Raw genomic sequence first — 21,360 nt, forward strand, 5'->3', positions numbered from 1 at the left:
TTGGGTTTAAAATTATTCCGGGCAATATAGAACATAACCTACTGATATAATATCATATTTTAAGCATATTATCTCAGGGAACTTGCATTTGAATCATTTGTCTACCCGTATCGCCCTTTTCGTGTTCGGTTCGGTTTACGTAACTAGTTTGCGTAAATTGACCAAAACGGGTCAAACGATATCATTTTTATTTCAAAATCCAGAATGTATTTAGTATACCCATATTATACGTGTATTCAAACTTGTCGGGTCTAAATCACATTCTATCCGGTCTTTCGCTTAATCGTGCGTAAACCGTATCATTCCTAAAACTAACCGGTCAAAGCTTAGGCTTAAATAAAAGGCCGTTAGGAATCTAATAGGTTAATTATAAACCTTGTTCCAGATTAGGAAGCCCGGTAAAAGCTACCACCACTTATCGTTTGTGACTTATACTTGCTCAGGTAAATACATTTTGACTTATTTTCCCTATACGGGCTTGGGGTACGGTATTTAAAATACCGCTTGATCGGGCGCACAAGTCCTGCGCCTTATAGGTGTACAGTCTTGAATAGCTTGTGTGACTTCGTTTAAACAGTTTTGTCTTACTTAAAGGCTTTGGGGGGTTATTGACCATGTCCCGGATATCCTTGGCATTATCTTACGAGATGGCCACGACCAGAGCACGGGGTGTAGGCGTACACCCGTCGTGTATAACTCTTTGATGTGGTGTGTCAATTAAATCTCTAGCCCGGACAGTAGATCCCGGGCCACCAGAGATATAAGTGCATGTAATTCGTTCACAAGTTTATATTATATAATTATCCCAAGTTAATAAAAGTATTTATGCCTTGTGCATTTAAATAAATTTTCAATCATTTTCAAAATGAGTCAGTCGATTTGTATTTACCAGTGTAAACTGACGTATTTTTCCCAAAAGATTAAGTGCAGGTACTATACGGAAATAGGCTGGCTGTTTCCTAGAGAGCGTCCACAATAGTCTCGCAAACTTGGACGACATTTATCTGTTGAACTATTTATTTCTATTTTATTTGATCCGCCTGTGGATCCATTTCAACTACTGTGATATTTATTATTACACCTGTTTAAGAGTTGAAATGTTTCTATTCTGCTTCCGCTGTGCATTATTATATTGTGTTGATTGTCTATGACGATGCCAACTACGTCACTGTACCCCACACCGGGCCCACCGGTGACACGTGGAAATCGGGGTGTGACACTTTGACTCCATACCCCCATAATTCTTTGTATTTGTATAAAACATGGTAGTTAATTTGTATGAACAAGAAGTTTCCGTAAGTATAAAATCCCTGGTATGTAGCAGTGTAAGAGGACTTGTGATCACCAATGGTTTGCAAGGCCACTGACATATGTGAAGTGCAAATAGGGAGACTCAAACCTAGCAGATTTCGCCACGGCAAAGTATGTGGACAAAGTCACCCCACGGTCCGTTTCTAGTTTGGCCGGGGGCTGGGCTCGCTACACCCAGATAGATCTACCGCTCCTGTCCCTCGGTCCCTCCATGAGGACTAATGGCCCCATGTTGTTCCTATCCACTCACATGATCGTATAACACCTCCTTACGTTAACCATACCATGTAAAAATTTTTCGTAATTACTGTAACATATATTCCACCTCAGCCACCCTGGCTGAGCCTCCCCAGCCACCCTGACTGAGCTTTCCCAGCCACCCTGACTGAACTTTCCCAGCCACCCTGACTGAACCTTCCCAGCCACCCTGACTGACTCCTTAGTTATGAAAATCATTCATATTTCGAAAATAAGCATTTGTTTTGTAAAAACCGGTATGTTTAGTATAAACCTTTCGTAAATCGTTTGAGTTCCTCGAAATCCATTCGTGATATGATTTAGAAATACGAGTTTTGCGTTTGTTCAAAACTTTGTATGTTTCTGAAAATTGTGCATGTCTTTCCACCCCGAAAACATTTACAAAAAGAATGTAAAACAGTAGTAAAAAGTGGGGGTTATGAACTCGCCTGAATATTCCTGTGCAAAGCTAGCTAAATACGACTTTGTGATGTCACTTCCAAGATGAGACTCGCTAGCGTGCATCCTACAATATTCCTAACACGGAATATCTAATAAGTTTCTAAGCAAAAACGGTAACTACGTGTTACCGAGCTCTACCGAATCGTTGATTTAACGGTATGTCGTTAACTTAATGGAAACGATTAAGTTATACGTGTTAAGTCTCGTTTAATGTTAGCAGCAATTTAATAAGTCTTGAAAAAGACTTAGTTTCCGAGAGACTTAAAATAAATAAATAAATAAGTAAATATTTATATAAAATATATAAATATATCGTTATCATTGCGCTAGACGTCTCGAGTAGTCGTACGTGTATAAAAAGAATATTTCTATGAAAATATCATATAACCAACTCGTATTATATATCGCGTTTCGGATGATCGTTGTCAAAATATACGTAGGTGCCGTTTTAGGCGTATAAAATAAATATGAAAAGTTATATTTATTTTATAAAAGAATCGTCGAGTTGTATTTGAAAATAAATATATAACAATATTTATTTTTATAAAAGAACTCGTGTCGATAAAATAAATAAGTATATAAACTATATTTACCTTCGTAAAAGAATTCGTCGAGTTTTCGAAGTCTAAAAATAAATATAATAACTATATTTATTTGTTGTAAGAAATTTTCGACTCGTCGTTTTCGTGAGTATTAAGTTGTTTTTGTACAAAATTTCAGAGTTGTATTCGTTTTTATAAAATAGTTACTTAAATCCGATAGTTTGATTAATAACAAAACGTAGTTATTTTACGGATTTTCTCGAAAAACGGGCAGAGTTTCCTCTGTTTTTGGACGTCCCCGACAACACAAGTTGTCATTGTTTTATCAAAATCAACGAGATTCAAACAATATAATCAAAGCAATCGAATATATAACTTTTATCGCGTAATAAACCATCGACTAAATATAAAATCTTGTAACGAAATGTCGGTTCGAGCTCGTTTACGTTAATAATGTAAAAATGACATAAATAATCGCGTTACTAAGATTCTTTACCAATTCTTGTGTCGAGTCGTTGAATGAGTTGACCGGGTCAACTGAGTTGACTCGGTTGACCGAGTTTGACCGAGCCAAATCTAACCCGAACCGACTGATCCGAACCACACCGTTGACTGTCTTGACCACTCTGACCAACTTTGACTGGACCACGAACCGCGGCTGAACTAACCGAGTCCCGAACCCGAAACGTCACCCGAACTGATATGTTGACCACTGTTGACCCAGACCGAGTTGACCCGTAAGCTGAGTCGACTGAGTCAACCCGTACCGCTTCTGAAGCTGAACGAGTCCAAAATAATCTGAACTGAGTCCCGATCTGCGGCTGACCAGGAACTCGAATTCTGACCCGAGACTTAAACATCACCGTGAATCCGAGCTGTGACTGATTCGGACAGAAATTGGTGTCGACGACCTGACCCGAACCAAAAACAACCCTATGAACCCAAAGCAAAACTCGAAACATTCTTTGAGCTGACCCGAAACGGAAACCACATACCTGAAACTGAACCGAGCCGTTGCCGATCCTCACCAGAAAACCAAGCAAGCCGGAGAGTCAGCGCCGCCGTCGACCAGCGGCTCTGCCGTCGTCGTCGAACCACCCGCCGGCGCCATCATCAACCTCCGCCGTCTCTATCTCTCCCTCTTCTCAGCTTCTCTCTCTCCATCCTCTCTCTCCTCTTCTGTTCTGTCGCCGCCGCACCACCACCGGACGGTGGTGGTGGTGGTGATCCGTTCTGATAATCGAAGGGGGGGGGTGGTTACTTGTTTGAAAGAATGATTGGGGCTTTGGAGGTCTTGGTGTGTGTAGATGATCAGATTTCCACAAAAAGAGCATCAGTATATGCTGTGTAGTGATTGTGTGTATAACCAGTCTAGAGAGAGGTGGGTAGTGAGGGTTTTATGTGGTGATTCTTGCTTGGAGGTGATGAACTACAAGGATTCAAATGGGAGTGGAAGGCCATAAGACTCATGTGTTGTCTGTATGTTAACGAGAGAGAGAGAGTAAGAATATTTGTGGTTTGTGTTGTAACACCCCGTGTTTTCCAAAGTCAAAGTCAAGATCAAGTGTTGACTGTTATTGGAATTAAAGATTAATAAAGATTAATTTCATTTTAGTTTCATTTTGATTTTCGTATTATTTGGAGTAAGTGTTGTATAATTAAACCAAATCGACCGATAATCGAACTGTGAATCAACGACCGATTGTGTGTGATAGGAAGTAACAACGCAATAAAGCTAGTCAATCAATAATCAAGCTAATCAAATCAATCATCAAACTCAAGTGTGGGGATTTTAGTACTTTTTATACGTGTGTGTGTGTGCCTTATGTGTTATTTGTGCATGTTTACTTTTATGTTAAAGTGTGTGGTGAATCAATCAAATCAATCAAGACTCGAAGGTGAATCAAACTCAATCGAGACCGACTTTGGAAACAAGTTGTAAGGATGCTTGTATGTTAGATATAGTAGTTAGGACTAAAAGTAATTTGATTAGGAATTCTATCATTCTCAAATTATCGTTCATCGAACTCGAAATATCGAAAATCGTCGCGAAACACTCAAAATCAGGCAAGCCGTTCGAACAGGGCAACCTGATCGAACAGGCTAGCCGATCGAACAGGGCAACCTGATCGAACAGGCTAGCCGATCGAACAGGACTGTTCGATCGGACAGCTGCTCGATCAGGAATGCTGCTCGATCAGCTGACCTTTCCTCTTTTGGAAGCCTATAAATAGGGCTGTCCTTGTCAAGCTTTCCACTTTTGGAAAAGCTCTGACCGACCAGCCACTTTTTCTCACTAAATCCAAGATTTCTCTCAAACCGGTAAGTATTTCACTCCAATCTCTGTACGTTTTTGTTCATTAATCGATTCTCCATCTTTCTATCTTTCAAAATCCGATTTTCATCCATGAAATCACCAAGATCTAGGTGTTCTTGAGTGATGTCATCATGGTGTTCTTGGTGTTCATCAAGAACTTCATGTTCTTGACTTCATTCAACCATGAATAAGCTAGATCTGACCGATTTCTACATCAATAACCTAAAATCTTCCATAGATCTTAACATTTCACGGTGGAAAAGGATTGGAAGATGGGTTTTCATCTATCTTTCAACTCTTTTACACTCAAGAAGGTGAAAACGAGACTTGAACCGATTTACAAATCAACCTAAACAAACACATGGTTCAAGATTCGAGTTCTACCAAGAGATATACCGATTCCGGGTTAAACTTAAACTTGGGTTCCAAACCGTCTCTGACCGAGTCTGGGTGATTCCTGCTCAAGTCAGTAGGCTAAATAGGGACTTCAGTTTTGTGATTCAACTCGTAGTCAAAATATCTCTAAAACACCAACAAACAACGGGAATAACCAAGTGTTAGGTGATAAGTTAACCAAATCGAGAAGCTGGCCGAACGGCTAGGCTGTTCGATCGAACAGCCCAACCGAACGACTATGCCAGCCGATCGACTAGGCTAACCGATCGACCAGCACTTAGACTCACCAACTCACAAAGTGTAGTATTGACGAGGTACTGTTCGATCGGCTACGCCATTCGATTGTAATCATTACTGCTCGGATCATGAGATACTATACTTTAAAAACACTTAGACTTTTCAAAGCATTGGAATGTCACCCGATCGAACATACCAACCGATCGAGTGACATACTTGAAAGCAGCAAAGTGCTAACCGATCGGTTGGGGTAACCGGTCGAACAGCAGTTCGATCGACCAACTTGAAAGGTAGTACAAACCATCATACACAAACACATCCTTCACATCAAAGGAAGAAACAATCCACTTGAAGGAACCAGCCGATCGAGCCAGCCAGCCGATCGAATGGATATTCGAACGGACTTTCAAACCAATCGAACAGCCCACTCGATCGAACTGCTGTCCGATCGATTGGCCTATCCGATCCAGTTTCCCTTTGTTTACTTTTTCCGCGTTACTCATCGTTGTGTTATCGAACTATTCAGGCTAACCTATTCTCAGTGCTCCCTTCAATCCACAATCAATCACTGTGAGTATACTCGATCCCTTTTTGCTTTTAGCACTTTTGGGTGTTACATACGTAAACTATCAAAATCACAATCAACACAACTATTTGAACGCTAACCTATTTGCATGTATTACTTGTCTAAATGATTGCTGTTTATTATGTTTACACGTGGAGTGCTATCTACCTGCTTTAGCAACATAGTACTATAGTTTGGACTCAGCACCCGTTCACACGGGGGTTGCTAAGGACAATTACTTGCATGGATTACGGTGGTAATCATGCATTGCGAACTGTCTCGGACAGTCAACCCGAAGTCGTTGGTATCGATGGTCCCATGTTGATAATTTACGTGCATCGTTTGCCCTTGTGTACGTGCTTGGTTATGCGTAAACTATCCGAACTTTATATGCTATATCAAACTTGTGTACTCACCTTTACATTATATGTATTGACTTTTATTTTAACGTATGTGACAGGTGTTTAAGCTACTAGCGTGCTAGGGAAGCGAGACAATAATAAACTTCTAGGAGTCTGTGTCCGTAGGACGGTGTCCACGTACCTGTTCCAGGGCCATAATTATCTGTAGCTCTTGCACTGGCACTTGTAGTCAGTAAGATCCACAGTAGTCGTCTAGAGGTCTTAAAACAATATTTACATTTGGTCTGTAATAATTAAGTATCCGAGTGGTCGGAACAGTTCCCATATTGTTTAGTTGCTTTCTATGATAACTGGTTATTGTTTGGGACACGGTATGGGACGTGTTATATAACTGAATTGTATGATAGTTGTTGTGGAAACTTCTGAACAATCTGTTTCGCTCAGTGCCGCGCCCCGATGATTCCGCCATCGGTTGGGGTGTGACAGATTGGTATCAGAGCCATAACTATAGGGAATTAGGTTAGACACGATCTAGTCCGGATCGCTGTCTTAGAAACCTAGACTATAGTTAGGAACCAAGAGACCAAGTTTATGTGCTTGATTTATGTTGTTTCCTTCTATTCTATCATTACATCCGAACTCCGAGCCAAATTTTGTAATTTGGACAGGATTAGGAGTGAAATCCGCAAATTCCTGCCTGAAAATACAAAATTTTGCTAATTATTTTGTGTGATTTTTCTATCAAACGGGGGGAAAGTTATACCAAATTCGGGGCTGAAACCCATGGATTGATGAAAACTTCCTCTAAATTTTCTTAAAACAAGGAAGAAATTGCTAAGCTAGGGGTGAAACCCTAACCTTGGCAGTTATTCCGACTTTACTTTATCTCGCCAAGGCAATTGACGGACTCCAACGACTTGAACTCACGAGTATGACCTAGAATGCGCATGCGTAATGCCCAAGAATCGAGGCAGAAACATGTCCCCTAGAGTCGAAAGTGACGACAAGTCAACTGTGAATAGTTAAATTGCCATGGTTAGTCAAAGTCTAGTAGCCGCAGACAATCCCATCTCCGATTTGAGTGTTGCTTTGTTGATTTTATATGATTTACCTGTTTACGTGTTTTAAAATTTGCGGGTTACTCCATTTGCTATCAATCGGCGTGACTTTTGTTGCTATCCTATCTTGATTCAAATCTCTGGAGATGTGATCTAAACGAAACCAGTGTGCTAGGCTACGCTATACGACTAAGTTAGACGATACAATGTGATGCTATCCGATATGCAAAACAAACGATACTCGACAGGTGGATATAGGTTTCTGTTTTCTGACTGCTTCTGTGATAAAATTTCGTACGTGTTTAGGAAATTAAGTGCTCTACTTGCTTAATTGCTTCTGTGCTTGAGTTGCTTCTGTGCTTATGTGTCTTTGTGACTATGTGTTTATGTGTTTACATGTGTTACGTGACGTGAGATGCGACGTGATTCTGAGCTTTAGTAAACTAAGACGTGCGAGATTCGAATTCGTTGTGTTGAGCCCTATGGCGATGTCTATTGCAGACCATGTCGTCATCATCAAGGCCTCGTCAACGTCTTACTCGTCGGGAGAAGAGAGATCGTCGTTTTGCTGCTATCCTCTCTAAAACAGTAGCAAAGGCTGTGAGTGAAGTATTCGAGAACGCAAGCAAGTCATCTGAGGAATCCCGAACCCTCACGCCCAAAGACTCCAACAAAGCTACTTTTAGCTTCAAACAATTCAAGGCATGTGGGCCAAAAGAGTTTACCGGTGAAGATGGCCCTACGGCTCTGTTTCATTGGTTTGACTCTGTGGAAGTTACCCTTCGCCAAAGCGGATGCCCAGATCATCTCCGTACTCTCAATGCTACCGGTGTCTTCCAGTCGCGGGCTTTGGACTGGTGGACCGCAGAAAGGAACAAGCGCGGGAACGACGCTGCATACGAGCTGACATGGAAGGAGTTGAAATCGATCATGATGGACGAATTCTGTCCTCCCCACGAACGCCAAAAGTTGGAGGATGAGTTCTGGAGTATCAAGCAGAAGGAGGGCGACAACGCTGGTCTCACTGCCCGTTTCAAGCAGCTGAGCATTATCTGTCCAGACCAGGTCAAGACTTCTGACATGACCATCAAGAAATACATCCGTGCTCTTCCGGATTGTGTCGCAGATTTTGTTCACGCCGCCAAACCCGCAACGATCGAGGAAACCTACCTACTCGCCGCTGAGATTAACGACAAGCGAGTTAAGGCTGGTGTCTGGGATAAGCCAAACAAGTCTCTGCATCAAGTCACCACAGCATCAACCGACAACCCTACTGCTCAAGCCTCCAAGTCCTCAAGGAGAAGAAAGAAGAAGAGTTGCGCTGCTGCAACCAATGCTACCCCACTTCAGTCAGTACCGCCACAACAACAACAACCACAGCGCACTGCGCCAGTGATCAATGCGCCGCCAGCAAAGCGTGCGTACACCGGCCCCCACCCACTCTGTGCTACATGTTCTTACCATCACCCGGTGGGTGTGGCCTGCCGATTCTGCGCTCACTGTAACGTCTACGGGCATTTCACTGCGAGTTGTCGCTATGGTCCCCGTCAAGCTCAAGCTCAAGCTGCTGTTAACCAGGCTCTACTCCCTGCTCCTCAAGCTCCTCAAGCTCCTCAAGCTGCACAGGCCCCAACAAACAATGTTCGGACCTGCTTTGCATGTGGTGACCCTAACCACTTCGCAAACCGGTGCCCGAACAGGGTGGTGAAACAAGAAGCTCAACAACCCCAGCAACAACAACAACAGCCTCAGCAACAAGCCGCTCACGCCAGAACTTTCAACATCAACGCACGCCAGGCTCAAGCTGACAACAACGTGGTCAATGGTACGTTCCTTGTGAATGGTATATATGCATCATGTTTGTTTGATACTGGAGCCGATAACTGCTTTGTGTCATTTGAATTTGAGAAGCTTCTTAGACGTAAGCGCTCTTATCTTTCGACACCCTTCGAAGTAGAAGTCGCTACCGGAAGAACCATTGCTGTCAATTCTGTGCTCCGTGATTGTACTCTCAAGCTCAACAATCATATATTCCCGATTAATCTCATTCCAATGCAACTCGGGAGTTTCGATGTCATAGTAGGCATGGACTTTCTTCGTGAAAACCATGCTGAAGTTGTGTGTGCTGATAAGATGATTCGTTTTGTGCTAGCTAGTGGTGATGTTCTATGTGTTTATGGTGAAACTACTGCGAAAGATCTCAAGCTCATGTCCTGTCTTCAAGCTCGCAAATATCTCCGCAAGGAATATCGAGCCTTCTTGGCCAACATTGTTGTAGCAGAGACGGACAAGAAAAAGAAAATTGAAGTCAATGATGTTCCTGTTGTCCGAGAATTTCCTCAGGTGTTCCCTGATGATCTTCCTGGATTACCTCCAAGTCGTGATATCGACTTTCGAATCGACCTTATTCCAGGAGCCAACCCGGTAGCCAAAGCTCCGTATCGACTCGCTCCATCTGAGATGCGAGAACTCTCGAACCAACTCCAAGAGTTACTTGAAAAAGGCTTCATTCGCCCGAGCACTTCTCCATGGGGCGCGCCAGTCCTTTTTGTCAAGAAGAAGGACGGGTCGTTCCGGATGTGCATCGATTACCGGGAATTGAACAAGCTGACCATCAAGAACCGATACCCCTTACCAAGAATCGATGACCTGTTTGACCAATTACAAGGTGCTCAGTGTTTCTCCAAGATTGATCTACGTTCAGGCTACCATCAGTTGCGGATTCAAGAGGAAGACATCCCCAAAACCGCTTTTCGAACCCGATACGGCCACTACGAATTTGTTGTCATGCCTTTTGGTTTGACCAACGCACCCGCGGTCTTTATGGATCTGATGAATCGCGTGTGTAAACCATTCTTAGACCGTTTTGTCATTGTATTTATCGACGATGTCCTGATTTATTCCAGATCGAGGGCCGAACATGCGCAGCATTTGCGATTGGTTCTCGAGTTGCTTCAGGGAAACCAACTCTACGCCAAATTCTCCAAGTGTGAGTTCTGGTTGGAGGAGGTTCAGTTTCTGGGTCACATTGTGAATAGTCGGGGTATACACGTTGATCCTGCAAAGATTGAGGCAGTCAAGGGATGGGTTACGCCAAGGAATCCGTCAGAAGTTCGCTCTTTTCTCGGATTAGCTGGTTACTATCGGAGATTCATCGAAGGATTCTCAAGGATTGCTGTACCGCTTACCGCCCTTACTCACAAAGACAAGCCTTTTGTGTGGGGAACCGCACAGGAGACTGCTTTCCAAACCCTCAAACACATGCTGTGCCATGCACCAGTTCTTACACTGCCGGACGGAAGCGATGACTTCGTGGTCTATTGTGATGCTTCAAACCTTGGACTAGGCTGTGTTCTCATGCAACGAGACAAGGTTATAGCTTACGCATCCCGACAGCTCAAAATCCACGAGAAGAACTATACAACCCATGACCTCGAGCTAGGCGCAGTTGTCTTTGCCTTAAAGATTTGGCGACACTACCTGTATGGTACAAAGTGTACGATCTTCACCGATCACAAGAGCCTACAACATATCTTTAACCAGAGGGAACTCAATATGCGTCAACGCCGATGGGTAGAACTTCTCAACGACTACGACTGTGAGATCCGTTATCACCCAGGCAAGGCGAATGTAGTTGCAGACGCCCTCAGCAGAAAGAATTACGTGATAGGTGTTCGAAACATCCAGGCTCAGTATAACCTCGAAGCTCTCATCCGCGAAGCACAACACGCTTGCTTTAACGAGCGTACGTTAAAGAAAGAGCGAATCTATCACGATGGAACTCAGCTTGTGAGCAAAGCCAACGGAATATTCTATTATCTGGACCGAATCTGGGTTCCGAGGAGGACAGATTTGCGAAAGATTATCATGAACGAAGCCCACAAATCCCGATATTCCATTCATCCCGGTGCGGACAAAATGTACCAAGACCTTCGCTACAAGTACTGGTGGCCTGGGATGAAAAGGGATATTGCTCTATATGTTGGTAGCTGTTTAACTTGTGCAAGAGTCAAGGCTGAACACCAAAGACCCTCAGGCTTACTCGAACAACCGCCGATACCCGTATGGAAGTGGGAAAGTATAGCTATGGATTTCATAACTAAGCTTCCGACCACGCCATCAGGTCACGACAGCATTTGGGTTATAGTCGACCGTCTAACCAAATCAGCCCACTTTCTGCCAATACGAGAAGACTATAAGGTGGCCAAACTAGCCCAAATCTACACCGACGAGATCATTAAGAATCATGGTACGCCTCGAGACATCATTTCGGATCGCGATGCTCGGTTTACATCGAGATTGTGGGAAACTTTTCAAGCAGCTCTAGGTACGACGCTGAATTTGAGTACCGCATTCCACCCGCAAACCGACGGGCAGACTGAAAGAACGATTCGTACTATTGAAGACATGCTCCGTGCGTGTGTTATTGATTTTGGTGGTAGTTGGAGCAAACACCTACCGTTGGTCGAATTTTCGTACAATAATAGCTATCACTCCAGCATCGAAATGGCACCTTTCGAAGCCCTGTATGGTAGGAGATGTCGCTCGCCTATTGTATGGCACGAGGTCGGTCATTCACAATTGACTGGGCCCGAGATTCTACAAGAAACGACTGACAAGATCCACCAAATAAGGGAAAATTTGGTAAAGGCCCGGGATAGACAAAAGATGTACGCCGATAAACGACGCAGGCCCCGCAAATTTGCAGTTGGCGACTACGTGCTCCTAAAGGTATCGCCTTGGAAGGGAGTAGTTCGATTCGGCAAGAGAGGGAAACTTGCGCCACGATTTGTTGGACCTTTTAAGATTCTGGAAAGGATCGGTAAAGTTGCCTACAAACTCGAATTACCGGAGGAACTCAGCAATGTCCACCCGACTTTCCATATTTCAAACCTTCGAAAATGCGTAGCCGACCACGACTCTATAATACCACTCGACGATCTTCAGGTCAATGAGACTCTACACTTCGTGGAAAAGCCTGTCGAAATCATGGACCGACAGACCAAGCAACTCAGACGCTCTCGCATTCCTATTGTAAAAGTACGATGGGAAGGCAAACGAGGCGCGGAGTTCACTTGGGAACTCGAAAGTGACATGAAGGCCAAGTACCCGCAGTTATTCAGGTAGATCTGAAGCATCAAATAGGTAAAATCACACGGCGATGTACGGTTCTCGGCCTAATTTCGGGACGAAATTCCCTAAAGGAGGGGAGACTGTAACACCCCGTGTTTTCCAAAGTCAAAGTCAAGATCAAGTGTTGACTGTTATTGGAATTAAAGATTAATAAAGATTAATTTCATTTTAGTTTCATTTTGATTTTCGTATTATTTGGAGTAAGTGTTGTATAATTAAACCAAATCGACCGATAATCGAACTGTGAATCAACGACCGATTGTGTGTGATAGGAAGTAACAACGCAATAAAGCTAGTCAATCAATAATCAAGCTAATCAAATCAATCATCAAACTCAAGTGTGGGGATTTTAGTACTTTTTATACGTGTGTGTGTGTGCCTTATGTGTTATTTGTGCATGTTTACTTTTATGTTAAAGTGTGTGGTGAATCAATCAAATCAATCAAGACTCGAAGGTGAATCAAACTCAATCGAGACCGACTTTGGAAACAAGTTGTAAGGATGCTTGTATGTTAGATATAGTAGTTAGGACTAAAAGTAATTTGATTAGGAATTCTATCATTCTCAAATTATCGTTCATCGAACTCGAAATATCGAAAATCGTCGCGAAACACTCAAAATCAGGCAAGCCGTTCGAACAGGGCAACCTGATCGAACAGGCTAGCCGATCGAACAGGGCAACCTGATCGAACAGGCTAGCCGATCGAACAGGACTGTTCGATCGGACAGCTGCTCGATCAGGAATGCTGCTCGATCAGCTGACCTTTCCTCTTTTGGAAGCCTATAAATAGGGCTGTCCTTGTCAAGCTTTCCACTTTTGGAAAAGCTCTGACCGACCAGCCACTTTTTCTCACTAAATCCAAGATTTCTCTCAAACCGGTAAGTATTTCACTCCAATCTCTGTACGTTTTTGTTCATTAATCGATTCTCCATCTTTCTATCTTTCAAAATCCGATTTTCATCCATGAAATCACCAAGATCTAGGTGTTCTTGAGTGATGTCATCATGGTGTTCTTGGTGTTCATCAAGAACTTCATGTTCTTGACTTCATTCAACCATGAATAAGCTAGATCTGACCGATTTCTACATCAATAACCTAAAATCTTCCATAGATCTTAACATTTCACGGTGGAAAAGGATTGGAAGATGGGTTTTCATCTATCTTTCAACTCTTTTACACTCAAGAAGGTGAAAACGAGACTTGAACCGATTTACAAATCAACCTAAACAAACACATGGTTCAAGATTCGAGTTCTACCAAGAGATATACCGATTCCGGGTTAAACTTAAACTTGGGTTCCAAACCGTCTCTGACCGAGTCTGGGTGATTCCTGCTCAAGTCAGTAGGCTAAATAGGGACTTCAGTTTTGTGATTCAACTCGTAGTCAAAATATCTCTAAAACACCAACAAACAACGGGAATAACCAAGTGTTAGGTGATAAGTTAACCAAATCGAGAAGCTGGCCGAACGGCTAGGCTGTTCGATCGAACAGCCCAACCGAACGACTATGCCAGCCGATCGACTAGGCTAACCGATCGACCAGCACTTAGACTCACCAACTCACAAAGTGTAGTATTGACGAGGTACTGTTCGATCGGCTACGCCATTCGATTGTAATCATTACTGCTCGGATCATGAGATACTATACTTTAAAAACACTTAGACTTTTCAAAGCATTGGAATGTCACCCGATCGAACATACCAACCGATCGAGTGACATACTTGAAAGCAGCAAAGTGCTAACCGATCGGTTGGGGTAACCGGTCGAACAGCAGTTCGATCGACCAACTTGAAAGGTAGTACAAACCATCATACACAAACACATCCTTCACATCAAAGGAAGAAACAATCCACTTGAAGGAACCAGCCGATCGAGCCAGCCAGCCGATCGAATGGATATTCGAACGGACTTTCAAACCAATCGAACAGCCCACTCGATCGAACTGTTGTCCGATCGATTGGCCTATCCGATCCAGTTTCCCTTTGTTTACTTTTTCCGCGTTACTCATCGTTGTGTTATCGAACTATTCAGGCTAACCTATTCTCAGTGCTCCCTTCAATCCACAATCAATCACTGTGAGTATACTCGATCCCTTTTTGCTTTTAGCACTTTTGGGTGTTACATACGTAAACTATCAAAATCACAATCAACACAACTATTTGAACGCTAACCTATTTGCATGTATTACTTGTCTAAATGATTGCTGTTTATTATGTTTACACGTGGAGTGCTATCTACCTGCTTTAGCAACATAGTACTATAGTTTGGACTCAGCACCCGTTCACACGGGGGTTGCTAAGGACAATTACTTGCATGGATTACGGTGGTAATCATGCATTGCGAACTGTCTCGGACAGTCAACCCGAAGTCGTTGGTATCGATGGTCCCATGTTGATAATTTACGTGCATCGTTTGCCCTTGTGTACGTGCTTGGTTATGCGTAAACTATCCGAACTTTATATGCTATATCAAACTTGTGTACTCACCTTTACATTATATGTATTGACTTTTATTTTAACGTATGTGACAGGTGTTTAAGCTACTAGCGTGCTAGGGAAGCGAGACAATAATAAACTTCTAGGAGTCTGTGTCCGTAGGACGGTGTCCACGTACCTGTTCCAGGGCCATAATTATCTGTAGCTCTTGCACTGGCACTTGTAGTCAGTAAGATCCACAGTAGTCGTCTAGAGGTCTTAAAACAATATTTACATTTGGTCTGTAATAATTAAGTATCCGAGTGGTCGGAACAGTTCCCATATTGTTTAGTTGCTTTCTATGATAACTGGTTATTGTTTGGGACACGGTATGGGACGTGTTATATAACTGAATTGTATGATAGTTGTTGTGGAAACTTCTGAACAATCTGTTTCGCTCAGTGCCGCGCCCCGATGATTCCGCCATCGGTTGGGGTGTGACATGTGTTACTGGTTTTGAATATTTAAAGGAGGATGGTGTCTCAATTTTTGAGACACAAATCTTTTGTATGGATTTTATAAGATTTGATCAAGATTTAGTAGAGATTTACTAGATCTTTTAGAGATTGTGTAAATCCTGTATAGATTTCAAGATTTAATTTATTATATGCGGGTTTAGGCTTGTGGGTTTTGGGCTTGGGCCCAGGGCCCACAAGCCCATCTCGTGTGTAAGTGGCCCGTAATTCCTGCGAGACCCGATATCGCAATCCAAATTCCATAAACATAAAAATATTCGTGTAACATCCATATTTATTGGTGTCGTCAGTATTTTGTACGGTTTCAGACTGTCATCGCTTAATATTCATCAGATTTCCCATAAATCACCATACGCGCACTGTATAGCTGATCAAACGTTCCTGGGCACTCCAAAGGCCTTATTAAATTTATTCGTGTTGTAAACACTATTTATTGTCGCGTTAATCATCTTTTAATCACGTAATTAAGGGCATAAATTACCGGTTGTCACACATCAAACTGCTCAATGCCACCGTTCATCATCACTGCAACTACCTTTACAATCTTCATCATCACACTGTTAACCATCTCGTCTTCTCCGTTTGAACCGTCCGACGAACCACCACCTTCAATCATCACTGTTCTTGTTGTCGTACAGCAACCCTTGTCTGCACGCACACTGTCACCGCACCTCCGTCGTCAACCACCTCCGACCACCGTGTTTACGTTAGCCGACCATCATCCTCACCACCGCTATTCATCATCTCCTTCACACTACATCTTCACAACAAAAACCCTAGCTGAAGCGACATCCTCAGTAGCCGCCGAAAAACATTCCCCGACATTCCCTGACCAGCTGATGTCATCATCTCGATTCTCGTTCCCAGCCTCAAAATTCAAATCCGGAACAGATTCCGGCGAACATTTAGCCGGAGAATTTGCTTCCAACAATAATAACACTAGATCTTGAATTTGTCAGATCTGTGGATGAATACCAGATCTTATGTACCGAAGATCTCTCCTTTAACGAACATACATCCCCGACACTGTGCAAGTTTCTTCTTGTTTTTCGAGCGATATCAAAACCGAGCCTTTGAAAGACTTCAATGGCTCTGATACCACTTGTAGGTCCCGAAAAACCCGTGACATCACTCGACGGTTCAATCGAACGCGGAAAATAAGATCAAACCGACAAGAACAAAAAGAGATTTTTCATTAAAGAACTCAGTGCCGCTGATTAGATCGCACACGGTTTCAACGAACCGTCTGGTACGATCTTCGAGAACCTTGCACACAATCCGTAGGATTGTGGGGTACAAGGTTCTCCTTTGGGGATTACATGGTGAAACTATGAAAGAGCTCTACTACAATAACCTAGATAAGACTATTTATAGGAGCCTCTACCCTATTGGCCCACATGGCCTAGCCCAAGCCCAAGACTTAATCTAAACCCAATAAATATAAATAAATATAATAAAGATAAAGCATAAAACTTTTGGACCTAACAATTGTTAGGCCTTATAGGTTTATGGATTAGTAGATTAATTGCTTAATGGATCAAGTTCTAGAAGATGGTGGGTATTAGAGTGGGCTTTAGGGAAATGGGCCTAGGGTTTTGGGGGAAACCCCTTACTATAAATAGAAGTTGGAAATTAGGAGCATGAGTTGGTTCAATTGGTTTTAGAGACTTGTATTAGACAATTTAATTGTATGCAAGTTTAAGCCTTTGAATATTAAAATCTTTATCTTCGTGTTCTTGAGTTTTTGATCATCATCAAGTTTGGATTCCGCCCATCCTTGGTGATTGTTTGATATCGTTGTTTGATCCGTATTTTCGGGACTTACAATTGGTATCAGAGCCAATTAGATATCAAACATCAAGATATTCTGCATTTTTGTTGAAGATCTTCATCGTGTTCTTCAGGTTCTTCATCGTGTTCATCGCATTCTTCAAAAAATATATCTATTTTGCTTTTTGATCTTGTTGAAATTTGTTAAAAGGTTTTTGAAATTGATTTTATTTTACTATTTGACATCATCGTACATCAGAAGACATCATCAATTCATCTGCCAACGTCATATCATCAAACATCATCATCAGTTCACAACATTTCTTCATGCGAGAGATACCATCCGAAATCATCCGGTACCATCCGTGATTAGCATCATCATCATCATCTTTTCATATTATCAACAACAGCCGATAACATCATTCACTCATCATACATCATCAATAGTCATCGTCGTACATCCGTAATCATCCAAAACACATTCGAAATCATCCGCAATCGTCAAAACCATATCTCAGATCATCTTCTCGAAACCATATCCGACGTCGTTCTTCATCCGTGATTCATCATTTCAACATCCGAAATACATACAAATTTCATCCGGAATCATATCGTTTAATCCGAAATCATCCGGGATCGTCATTTCGGACATTCAAATCATCCCGGATCAAACAATCTTCATCTGATTTCATCCGAAATCATCAATTCTTTCATCCGAAATCATCACGTTCATCTTTTCCTCATATTCTGTTCCGTCATCCTTCAACATCACCTTCATAATTATCAACATTCACCATCACCATCTCCGACTTCAACCTCCAACCACCGGCACCATCGTCTCCAGTTATCGCATCACCACTTACTTCTCCATCTCTGGTCATTCCGAAACAACCCGAAACATCATTTTCACTGTGTTACCTCCGGCCCCCGTTCACCGCTGTTCCCCGATCATCATCACTGCGCTACTTACAACTTACCTCCGACGACAACCTGATCATCTTCCTCCGGTCATCGTCTCAGACGATCGTTTCGTCTCCGGTCATCAATCCTTCATCGTCATCGTCTTCAACCTGCTTGGTTTCACCGTCGGACCACCACCCCGTGCACCACCAACCTCCACTAAATTCCGGTCACTGTTCAACATCTTCATCGTTCTAGGTGGCGGCGGCTGAAGTTTTCTAATTAGGGTTTCTGGGGTTGTTACGTAGAAGAAGACAGAAACGACAATTCATTTGTCGTTTAGGATTTTAATTATATAATATTTATATTTATAATAATAATAATTAGGTAATCATGACTTAATGATTAATAGTTATTATATTAGGTTTTATTAAAACATATATTTATAATATTATAATATAAGTTTATTTTAAATTTATATTAAAAGTTTTGTATATAAAATATCAGAATTTAAAATTTATTATATTTAAAAAAATTAAAAAATATATAAAAAAAAATCTAAAAAGGGTTATTTAAAATTATTAAAAAAGGGGGTTTGTTTTGTTTTGTTTTGGTGACAAGTCTTGACAGGTTTTGAGATACGGTACACAAAGCGGGATCGTTCGATTGCAAAGTGTTCGAAGATGTCTACAGCCCGAACTCAGTACTCAAACATTGTCTTCAGCCCAATATGTAATCCAAACCCGAATGCAAATCCGAACATTGTCTTCAGCCCAATTATCCAAACTACCGTTAACAGCATTGCACCCCAGACACAAAATCAAAACCAAAACCCGAACCAGAACGTGATGGATAATGCTGACGATTCGCGGTTTGAAATCATTATTTTTGAAGATGGAGCTGGAAGGTTGCGGGATCGAGTGAAAGAAAAGCTAAATGAGTTTATAGGATAATACAATGTTGATCCTGTCGTGGAATTTGTGATGCGCTCGCTTAAACGAGGGGGACGAAAAGAGGAAGTAAGGAATTGGATGAATACTTTTTTGGGTAATGATAAAGACTCCTTTGTTTCTTGGTTGTGGGATCATTTACAATCAAACCAAGATCTATATGCACAGTCAAAAGAATCTTATCCCGATAAAGTGGCGAAACAGAAACCTCAAGCCCAGCAAGCTGCAGTCAATAGTCCAGCACCCCAAGCCCAAGCCCAAACTCAGCCAGATAAACCAAGATCGCTCATTGACACTGTCAACTATCTGTTTTGTACTGAACCTTGCAGGAATAGGGTTGCACAACTTAGGGCACTCAATTCTAAAATGATGGATGATTACAACAGTGTCACGGCAAAGTACATCAGTCTTCGAGAGAACAATAAAATTCTCTATGAAAAGATTGACGCACTTAAGAAGGACATAGCTCAACTTCACAGAGACGTGAATCAACAGCAATGTTGGGTTCACGACTATAAACATAGACTCATAGTTAAAACTCTTGAATGTGACTCTGTGAAGGGTCAGCTAGAGCTCCTCACTGGAAAGTATAAACAAAACGAGTTAAACATTAAAAAGTTTGATACTTCCAGTGACACTGTTCGTAATCTGTGCGATGTGCAAGTTGCATATAAAGAAAATAAGGGTAAGGGTTTGGGCTACAAACAGGTTCCACCACCATATAATCATAACTACACAAGAATGCCTACTACTGAGCAAGAACAAGAGAATTATGATACAATGATTTATGGTAAACCGAGTGATTATGTTACATGGGAGCCTTTCAAACCAAAGAATGTTAGACCCGCTGATTTTCGAAAACCAATGAATTTTGTTAAAAATGCGGATCAAAATTGCTCAAATGAATCGGCTGGTGAATCTGAAAAAGGAAATGAAACAGAACCAGTAAAAACTTCAACGGAGAAGCACCAAGAAATTATGTCAAGTTCTGATTCCGATTCTGTAGATAACATTAATTGTTTTAGTACATGTGCAGAATCAGTGACAGTTGAAGAGCAGTCTACAGTGGATGATGAACCACATTCAATCGTTGCTGATGTTGCTGATGATTCGAATGCTACCAAACCCGATCACTACGCTTGGAACTGTGTTATGTCTTGGTATGCTGAGAGTCGGGGTATTCCAATTAAAACTGATGATTCAGGTGCTGTGGTTTTAGATTATGATCGTGACGAAAATGCTTTAACAGGGAAATCTGATGTATCGACTGATAAACTTGAAACACCTGTTTCAAGTGACTCAGAAATGTGTTCTGGTGATTCAGACAAATATTCTAGTATGCCTGAAACATCAACCGATACATCAGAAACTCATGAACAAGAGGAAAATGAGAAAATTGATATGTTTGATTGTGTTAGTAAAGAAGTCGATGAACAGGGATCATCTGATGAATTTGACATTCAAGTTGGAGATTCTGGTACATCAGACAACGAGCGTAGTACTTCTGAGAATTATGAATGTGCCAAACACTCAGATTTAAGTAGTGCAACGCCCGAAGAGAGTCAAACAGTTTCAAACATAGACTGCTCTTCGCATGATAAACCAGAATCAGCTGATGTCAAGGACTCAGAGGTTGATGAAGCTGAAGAAGAGATATTCGTAGAAACTAATTCCGAGGAAACTTATGAGATTTCGGAGCCTGAAGAAAAGGGATCCATGGAAATCAATTTAACAGTTGATTCAACTGATGAAACTGAAGAAGAGATATCTGTGGAAGCCAATTCTGCAAAAACTCCTGAGAACGTAGTTTCTGAGGAAAAGGAATCTGTGGAAGTCAATTCAACGGATGATTCAACTCTCGATCCCAAAGGATCAGATTCGGAAGAAAGCATTTCAAATAAAGCAAAGTCTTCCGAATCTGCTCCTTCAAAGAAGAAACAATCACGTAAAAACAAAAGACCATGGAAAAAGAAAATTCTAAAGGAAAACCCGACTCTCAAGCAAACTGAACCTAAGTTGAAGGGTAAGGTTGTCGATACTTACTCTTGTGCTGATAACTGTAAGCCGGGTTCTTCCAAGACCAAACATACACACAAGCAATCAGCGTCAAATGAATGGAAAAGACGTGATCAATTCTCGAGAATAACGCAAGCTGAACTAGATGTCTT

This window comes from Helianthus annuus, chromosome 7 (assembly GCF_002127325.2).
Source record: "Helianthus annuus cultivar XRQ/B chromosome 7, HanXRQr2.0-SUNRISE, whole genome shotgun sequence".
Classification (NCBI taxonomy): Eukaryota; Viridiplantae; Streptophyta; class Magnoliopsida; order Asterales; family Asteraceae; genus Helianthus; species Helianthus annuus.